The 10,286-nt window shown below is 38.2% G+C and overlaps 1 protein-coding gene across 3 annotated transcripts in view; it reads right to left on the reverse strand.

Moving 5' to 3' along the window:
• The window catches only part of LAMP3 (lysosomal associated membrane protein 3), a 44,128-nt gene that overhangs the window by 2,576 nt on the left and 31,266 nt on the right, over positions 1 to 10,286 (reverse strand). The gene's annotated exons all lie outside the window — the stretch shown is intronic.

Genomic DNA, 10,286 nt, shown 5'->3' on the forward strand with positions numbered 1-10,286 from the left:
ATGTAGTCAGTCTCAACTGGAGAAAGATGGAGAGCCCTGAGGATAAAAGGGAACTTGACTAAGTACATATAAGTAGAGAACTATATCTTATTCAAGGATAGCGAAGAAGCAATAGATGAATGGATAAAGAAGAGGTGACGTGTATGTATACATATATATGTACACACACACACACAGGAATATTACGCAACCATAAAAGAATGAGATCTTGCCATTTGGAACAACCTGGATGGACCTAGAGGGTATTATGCTCAGTAAAATAAGTCAGATTGAGAAAGACAAATACCATATCATTTCCACTCATACATGAAATCTAAAGAAACAAAACACATGAATAAACAAAAAGCAGAATCAGGCCTATAAATACAGAAAACAAACTGATGGATGCTGGAGGGAAGGGGAGTGGGGGAATGGGTAAAATGAGTGAAGAAGAGTAGGAGACACAGGCTTCCAGTTATGGAACGAGTAAGTCACAGGGATGAAAGGTACAGCATAGGGAATACAGTCAATGATCTTATAATAGCGGTCCGTGGTGACAGATGTAGCTACACTTATGGTGAACATAACATAACCTACAGAGAAGTTGAATCACTATGTTGTCCACCTGAAACTAATGTAACACCGTGTTTCAACTGTACTCAAATTAAAAAAGAAAAAGTAAAGAAGAAAAATCTCCAGCATATGTTAAGGGGGAAAAAGCAACACAAAGAAAAATGCATATAGTACTCCAATGTTTTGTGTAAGTAAAGAAGAAATGAAGATATATTTGCCTGCATTTACTTAAAGAAAACCTGGAGGGATAAATGCATGATAATCCAATAAAAGTAATGGCCTTAGATGGCTAAGGGGAGAATGGGATGGAAGAAGAACAAGATGAAGGCAACGATTTGTAAGGTAAAACGTCATATCTTCTTAGTTTTAAGCGAAATGCAAAGAAAACTTTTAGTCAAATTTTCAAATATCTGAATAAATATCTTACAAGAAGAAAAAAGGATATATCCATGAGATCCTTGCATGAACCAATATTAAAATGAACCAAGGATCAATTCTCATCTGAGCTCAGAGAAAAAAGGATCAGGAGGAACCAGGGAAAAGGGAATGATAGAGTCTCTAGGAAACAAATCTGTACAAGACAGGCACTCTGCTTGTCCTATACGATTTCATTTGGCAGTGGACAATATTTACATAATTATAATCATATATACCTTATTGATTTAACAAAACACAGTGATATAACCATAAAAGAGATGTTATGAGTATGAAATCCTTGGATCTGCCATAAGTTTAAAGCTAATAAATTGAGAAATAGGAAAGCTTTTTAACATTTTTATTTTTTCTTCTTCTTTTTTTTTAGAGAGAGAGAGAGAGAGAGACAGCGTGAGCAGGGGAGGGTCAGAGAGAGAGGGAATCACAGACTGAAACAGGCTCCAGGCTCTGAGCTATCAGTCAGCACATAGCCCCACGCGGGGCTTGAACCCACAAACCGTGAGATCATGACCTAAGCGAAAGTCGGACGCTTAACCAACTAAGCCACCCAGGCGCCCCATCTTTTTAACATTTTTAAAAAGAATTATTGAGATAGCTACCATAAATTATTAAAATTAGTTAAAAGTACTTTGTCTCTTAAAGAAAGGACAGCGAAATGTTGCTTTTCAAAATGATAAGCTCTTTTGGAGTACACAGTTTTGTTACTTACATGTATATTAATAAATATGTATATCTTAGATAAAAAAGAATGTTGACAAATTAAGAAGTTAATTTGATTAAAACGATTTGGGAAAAGAAACAAAAATGTCAAAGCAAAATGCAAAGCACCTACCTATTGACCAAAATGTAAAACACATATGTTAAAATAATTCCACCATAGGGTATTATAAAGATCTATTCTTGTAAGTACACAAAGATATAATAATCTTGTTTTGTGAGAGCAAAATAGACAATCTAGATATTCATTAAAAATTTTAAGTGGTATATCCATACAATAGAAGATAATGTGACCACAAAAAAGAATGTGGTGGATCTCAGTGTGCTGACAGAGAAGTTCCCTAAGATCATGGAGCATTGCATGAACCCAAACAAAATTGCATGTGTGCCGAAAATGAAAAGATAGACAAGATTCTGGGGAAGGTTTGGGATGGGAGTAGATGTCAACCTTTACTTTGCATATAGTTTTATACTATTTAATATCACATCGCTTAAATCCTGTTAAAATGCAGAAAAGTGAGGCACCGGGGTGACTCAGTGGGTTGAGTGACCAACTCTTGATTTCTGCTTACGTCATGATCCCAGAGTCATGGAATTAAGCCCCCCATCAGACTCTGTGCTGAGCATGGAGCCTGCTTGAGATTCCCTCTCCCTCTGCCCCTTTCCTGCTCACATGCACACGTACGTGCTCTATCTTTTTAAAATAAAAATTTTTTAAATAATAATAAAATGCAGAAAAGTAAACAAAGAAAACATTGATCTAATTACCACAGTTCTTCCATTTCAATGAATCACTGCAAACCTTGGAAGGCAATTGCTTCCTCTGTACATAGATGAGTGTGTGTGTGCTCATGTGTATGCCTGACAAAACATCATTCAATTTTCAAAAAATGAGATTTTTCTCATTAAAAGTAATTAAGATGATTTAGAAAAGCACAAATAAAAAGGTAAAAACTGTAGAAGAGGAAGAAATTTCTTCTTTCCTCCAAGATTCTTCCAGCTGGTTTAAAAATTACAGATTAATAGGAGAAAAAAACACTGTTTTATTATGTGTATACAAAGGGCCAATAGTGAAATTGATACCCAAAGAAATGACCAACACAGGTAGTTTTTATACATTTTAAACAAAGAGATATTACATTTGTGAGGAATTGACAGGATAAAGAGAGCAGATGTTTGAGAGCTTTAATTAGTAAGGAGTTCTAAGTGGAATCTGGGCTGAGATAGCAGATTAATAAAAAGTAACAGGGTTTGTTTCTATAGCTTTCTTGGCTTTAACGTTCCTCTCTCTGGTGATGAGGGTGTGTTTTTACTCCTTAGTACAGGGAGGGTAACTTTTATATGGGATTTCCTGTTTCAGGGTGACCAAGGAGAGTCTGAGTGTCCTTGCGCTGGGCTGCTTCCCAAGTAGCTTCGATTCAAAATAATCAATATCACATTGCATTACATTTTGGGCCAGCCTCCCCTGGATCCCTTATGGAACCAATCACCTGCAAACCACCCACCCAGAAATTAACCTTGCTAAATCACGAACAAATATAATTTCAGGCATCTTTCTTTACAACTATAAGGACATGGGGAGAAAAATATATACACATACTTTTATTAAAATAGGACCATACAAATGCTATTTTACCAAAATTGCTTATTTTAATTTAACTTGATTTCATAGAAGAAAAGCTAAAACAAAACTGGGAAAACTACCGAACTTCAAATAAATGTATCTATGTCACAAGAAGTATTGTTTCATAAAAGATCTCTTTAAGGTTCAAAAAAGAGACTAAAAATACACACTAAGGGCTTATGAAGTGCATTTAGAGGTTATGAAATGAATGAGACACATTATACATTTTCTTAACTCTGTGTTTCCAATTTAAACATCATCTATCGATAGTGTTTTGAAAGATTAGCACTAGCAGATTCCCTTCTCTGTCTCTTATTCCCAACTCAAATATTGAATATATTATTCTTTTTACAAATTTTTTAATGTTTATTTAATTTTGAGAGAGACAGAGCACAAATGGGGGAGGGACAGAGAGAGAGGCAGACACAGAATCGGAAGCAGGCTCCAGGGTCTGAGCTGTCAGTACAGAGACTGATGTGGGGCTCAATCTCACAAATCATGAGATCATGACCTGAGCTGAAGTCAGAGGCTTAACTGACTGTGAGCCACTGAGGCACCCCTGAATAGATATATCATTTTTTAAATCATTTTTCTGGTTTAAACTATTTCAATTCTATTTGATAACTATCATTTCTATAGTTTAAAAAATGTATTTCAAATATATAACACATTCCTGATTCAAAGTCAAAATAGTACAAAATGCTGTACATTGAGAAGTTCCACTTTAAGTCTTGTCCCATCTTTTTTGTTACCCTTGTCTTAACTACTGGCTTTCTATATACATTTCCAATGTTTCAGCTCTAAGCAAAAAATGAAAATATATTTTATTTCCTCCTTTTCTCACTATTATGCATTATGCCTTTTTCATTTAATAATATATTTTGGGTAACTTTCCTATACATACATAAAAATGTATGTTCTCATTCTTTCTTATAACTATATTCTGTTGTGGGATGTATCTGTCCCAGACTGATGGACACTTTGGTTGTTTTCAAACTTTTACTATTGCAAATAATGTTGTAATGAAAAACCATGTATACATACATACATACATACATACATATGTGTATGTATAATTTCATATATAAGATGTATCTGTATGATAAATTTTCAGACCCATAGTTGTTTAATGCCTTTTCCATTTAACTATTTAAATAGATAAAATGCTTTTTTTTTCCTAACTGTGGCTTCTTTATTCCTGAGAGATATTTGCTTATGTCCTTGTTTATAATGTGGCTTGTGTCTAATCTTACCAAATTTCATTCTCAAGCACTATCTCTAAGAAGAGCTCCTTGGTGTTATATCCCTTGAATTATTTCATGTTTGAGGATACCTGCCTATTATCTTAGTAAATTATATTTTGGCATCACACTTTTTTTCCCTTAGGATTTTGTAGACATTTGCTGGCTTTAAATGTTATAGGTGATTTGCCTTTTTAGGGGGAGGGAGAATTTGTATGTCTAAAGAATTCTTTATCTTTAAAGTTCTATAGCTTAGTTTGGATGTATCTTAATGTTAAGCTTTCTTTTTAAAAAAAATGTTTATTTATTTTGAGAGAGAGAGAGAACCTGCAAGCTTATATGTGCATGCTCTATGTGCATGCACATACAAGTGGGGAAGGAGCAGAGAGAGGGAGAGAGAGAATCCCAAGCAGGCTGTCAGCACAGAGCCTGACACAGGGCTCAGTCCCAACTGTGAGAACATGACCTGAGCAGGAACCAAGAGTTGGACACTCAAAGGACTGAGCCACCCAGGTGCCCCAATGTTAAGCTTTCTGTGTCAATTTTTTCCTGGGATACATTGTGTCTTTTCAATCTGCAATCTCAATCATTTATCTTAAGCAAAATCTCTGAAACCATCAAATTTGTCGTCTATTTTTGAACTCTCTACCTCAGAGGCACCAATTATCCTTATTTTAGATGAAATTGACATCTCCCATACCTAGCAGCTGCCCTATCATGATATGATCTTATTTTTTATCTTCATGAACTGCTTATTTCAGTTCTTTTCTCTCTGAAGATAATTCGCTTTTCAGCTCTATCTATTTTGCCTCTTACTATTTGTAATTGTGTGTTGCTTTGATACTCAATTTGCTCACTCGTAGAAATGAAATCTCTCATTCACCTCACTCTTTCATTATAACATTTCATCCATGAGTTCTGGATAGATGAAATTCACACTTTTATTAAGTGATTCTCTGCAAAAACCAACTGTCAGGAATTTCTCTCTTTTTCTTGAGTTATGTTTTCTTTGTATTTTATCAACTATGTTCCTTTCTAATTCTCCCTCCTTTAATTGTGATAAAATATATATAACATAAAATAACCATTTTAACTGTTTTTTTTAAAATAGTTTATTTATTTTTGAGAGAGAGAATGAGAGGGGTAGGACAGAGAGAGAGGGAGACATATTATCTCAGCAGGCTCCAGGCTCTGAGCTGTCAGCACAGAGCCCAACGCGGGGCTCGAACCCACGAACTGTGAGATCATGACCTGAGCCGAAGTGGGACGCTTAACCAACTGAGCCACCCAGGTGCCCCTTAAATGTTATCAAGTGTATACTTCAGTGACATAAAGTACATTCACAATTTGTGCAACAATCACCACTATCCATTTCCAGAACATTTTTCATCTTGCAAAACTAAAACTCTGGAGCCATATTTTAACCTAATCTTTAAAAAATAATTTTTTTAATGTTTTATTTCTGAAAGAGAGAGTGAGACAGCGTGAGCAGAGGAGGGTCAGAGAGAGAGGGAAATACAGAATCTGAAACAGGCTCCAGGCTCTGAGCTAGCTGTCAGCACAGAGCCCAATTCGGGGCTTGAACCCACGAACTGTGAGATCATGACCTGAGCCGGAAGTCGGACGCTTAACCAACTGAGCCACCCAGGCACCCCTATTTTAATCTAATCTTATATTATTCTTACATTCTTTTGTTGCAATAATTTTGCATAGTGGTCATGTACCTTGTTTCATCTTGCTCACACTTGGGCATTTCATCCATGACATTGAATTTCCTTTAATATCATTTGGGTAAATTAGGATGTTTCTTTCCATTGTGAGATCAGTTAATGTTTCCCATTGAGCTACCTATTTGGATTCTCTCTTCTGTACCTTGGGGTACAGTCTGGGGGTACCCTGTACAGTCTGGGGGTACCCTGGGATTTGGGGTTGTCTCCCCAGGTCACTTCTATCAGTCTCTGTGTTTACTCTGCTCCTTTTCCCAGGAGCCATTTTCACTACTCCTAGATAAGAAGAGATAAAATGATCAGTCTTTTTCTCTTCAGTTTTAGGAATGGTAGTAAGCGCTCACAGGAGTTTTTTCCTCTCAAATGGCTTCTTGGTGTGTGTATTGGGGAAGCAGGTGCTCAAAGCCCAGCTCTGCTGTCTTCTCAACTCTTCCTCTGAGTCTTGTTTCTTTTTTGTTCACCAGTTTTTAAAAGTTTATTGCATTAGATTATATCTCAACTGCTGCTGGTGATTTTTAAACACACTTTCCCCTCCTACCCATCTACTAGATAATGAGGAAGGAAAATTCTGTGGGGAAAATTCCAGTCACCATTTTAACTCTACTTTTTCATTTTATATATTTCTGTAATACTTAAATTTTTTAATTTGTTTTAAACATTACAGAATTTAAATCTTGTTTAAGTATTCAAGTTTTAAACCATCTACATGTACCTTTTGTTTCCATTTTTTTAAAATTAAGAATCAGTACTGCAGAGTAAATTATAGCCATTTTAATCCATTTACTCTATGGGGCAAAACCAAAATTCAGGCACACATTTATATACACGTGTTAATCAACGTCTTGTCTGTTTTGTAATTCGTATGTAATACTTTAATCACATATTTGTGAAAACCTAAAAACAATAAAAATTCTAAACAACACAATAATTAAGTAAATTATTATAAAATGTTGATAGCATATTCATGATAGCAGCCATAAGAATAATACTTCGCAAATTTAATAGCATAGAGAAATGCTTATGAGGCACAGGTAACAAAGGATTCCAAATTGTTACTCTATATACTTCCAGTTAGCAAAACAATACTCATGAGAGGGAACTACATCAATATGAACAATGGATAGGTTATCTCCAGGTAGCATTAGTGAAGGTTTCTATTATCTTTAGGTGGGTTGCAGAGGGAGGGGTGAATTCAGGATGCTGTATCCTCAGCAGAAGAGAAAACTCGCCGGACAGGCAAGCAGCAGGTGCACTTACTAAAGGCAAGGGTCAGGCGCCTGCCGGCCCCCTGCAGGGCTTCCCGGAGTGCGCACGGCAGCCTCCGGCCAGGACGCCAGAAAAGCGACAAGCAGCGCTCTGCAGGAAGCCCCGGACCCCAGGAACTGCAGCCCTAAGAGACGGACTGGGAGGCAGCCCCAGAGGAATCCAGGGGCGGAGGGGGCAGCTTCCCGAAAGGCAGCTGGCCGCAGGCGCAATCCGGGACCCTCCCCGGATGTCACCGCAGAAAGTGTATAGAACTCAGAGGCAGGAACGCCTCCGGGCTTTATTTACCAGTCTTTCAAAGGACGGCTTTGCTCTTTTTGCTTACTGGAATGTTAATTCACGGTAATTTAACATTGGTGGGCTGTGTGCGTGAGGAGGTAGGTAACAGGACTCTAAGCAGCAGCCACTCCAAAGAGCTCACTGAAGATGGTAGAAAGGAAAATGGAACTTAAGTGAACTGGCTTATCCCCCCTCTCCTTGATTTTAATTCCACTTATTTCTCCGTGTGTTGTGGGAGAAATGTCCACACACTAGAAGAGGAACCTTCCTTCAGTCAATCTTTTTTTTAATTTTTAAATGTTTTTATTTATTTTTTTAGAGAGACAGCAGGAGCAGGGGAGAGGCAGAGAGAGGGAGACGCAGAATCTGAAGCAGGCTCCAGACTCTGAGCTGTCAGCACACGGTACTCGAACTCACGAACCATGAGATCATGACCTGAGCTGAAGTCAGATGCTTAACCGACTGAGCCACCCAGGTATCCCTCCTTTAGTCATTCTATAGGATGATGAGGAGCATGGTGAATAAGCAGCTTGTGCTCTGCGGTGTAGAACCTTTAAAGTAGGGGAGCGGGGTACTGGTTGATGCCTGCCAGAAGGACTGGCTGGAGGAACCTGCGGGGATGGAGGGAGATGGTATCTCTCCAAAGGTAAGCTCTCACTGGTAGCCTGAGTTACTCTGGGAAGACCAGGTCCTCACATACCCAGATTTTCATCAATATCAACTGTTACAAGAAGAAAACAGGAATGTCCTAACACTGTAAACGTCTTCAGGGGCTCTTGAAGCTATCTTGAACCTCAATGTGCCCTCCCCACTCTCACTTCTGAGAAAGTGGAGAAAGGTAAAATTCTTCCAGGGAAAGCCAGTACGTGCCCTAGATAAGCAGTGGTTATACAGCTATTGCCAACTTTCATACACTTCCTGTTCAAAACAACAAATGGCACCTCTGGCAAATAAATACAGAATAACAAAACCAACTTAGTAAAAGCAGTTGAAAACATCCAGAAGCCCATTACTCCCCCTTTTCTCTGAAATAAAAATCTCAATTTTCCTATTTAAACAACGTAATAGAAAACCACAAATAACAAGCTAAGTCATATTTGATAGAATTTTTCTTCCCCATATCAATCACTTCCAGTCAGGAACCTCCCGGTTTATGATTTTTTGGTAAAGTTTTGCTTACAGGAAAGTGGGTGATAATCTGGGGTAGATCTACCCGTTCTGCTTGCTATTCCTGGTCTTTTTTGATACTCAGCCTGTATCCGCTCCCAACTATGGTCCAAATTAAGGCATTTACAAGTATAGACTAGAATCAAAGAAAATAAAGACAAAGCAGAGAAAAAAAGTGTTAAGAAGGCAGACAACAAATGAAGGTGAAGAATTTGGAGCCTCTTTTGTTTGGCGAGATCTTTGATATGTGCTTTACATTTTTAAAAAATGAAATGTTGGGGGCACTTGAGTGGCTCAATCAGTTGAGCTCAGGTCATGATCTCAAGGTTCATGAGTTCGGGTCCTACAACAGGCTCTGTGCTGTCAGCACAGAGCCCACTTTGGATCCTCTGCTACCACCCGCCTCCCTGTACCTTCCCTGTTTCCACACTCTCTCAAAAATAAACATTTTAAAAAAAATGAAATGTTGGGAAGGCACCTAGGTTTTTTTTTTTTTTTACTAATAATACATAATAGCATAGAATGTCTTTTAAAAAATAATAGTCTATTAACACCATTCTGTAACTCAAGTAAATCAGGAATTGGGCAAAATCCAGGAGTTTAAAATGACTTTAGAATCTATTTTGAAATGTATTGGGATTTTTTTTTAGAAGTAATGTATACGTTTTAACTAGTTATTGAGACTCTTCAAAATGTGTAAGAAAAATCAGTGCAGGTTGAAAATGTCCTTCCTATAATTCTCCCTTTGGGTATTTACTCTGTCCCTCTCCCGAGCATATCCCTCCTTCTTATCTCTAATTCTCAAAGCCAGGCCTCTACTACCAGGTGTGGAAGATGGCATTCAAGCCCATATGGCACAGCCTCTTTATGCCAACAGGAGAAAGCGGTGGCTCCATTTTAATTAGCCTTCAGATGGCCCCTGGTGGAAAGCTGGGTTTCCTAATCAGATTGGGAGAGTGGGACAGGTTTCTAGAAGAACTGATCCCTTCACTTCAGGCTGAATGTGAACCCAGGCCTTAACCTTGCACGCTTTGAAGAAGGTGAGGCTTTACATGCGTTCATATCCTCTACTGGGCCTCTTTCTGGCCACCAGGCATGCTGTTAGCAAAATGACAAGCAGTCCTGCGATACTCAGGCCCACAGCCACAGGGATTTCTCTCCTGTTTCTGTCACTGAAGCATTCATCCGCTGCAATTGAAGTCAGAGTAATAGGTGTTACAGGCTGGCCACAATGCTGGGAAGTGATACTGCCCCTGCCTGCCTCAGCCTGGCAGAGAAGGA

Source organism: Hyaena hyaena, unplaced genomic scaffold (genome assembly GCF_003009895.1).
Source record: "Hyaena hyaena isolate Hyena2069 unplaced genomic scaffold, ASM300989v1 scaffold_213, whole genome shotgun sequence".
NCBI lineage: Eukaryota > Metazoa > Chordata > Mammalia > Carnivora > Hyaenidae > Hyaena > Hyaena hyaena.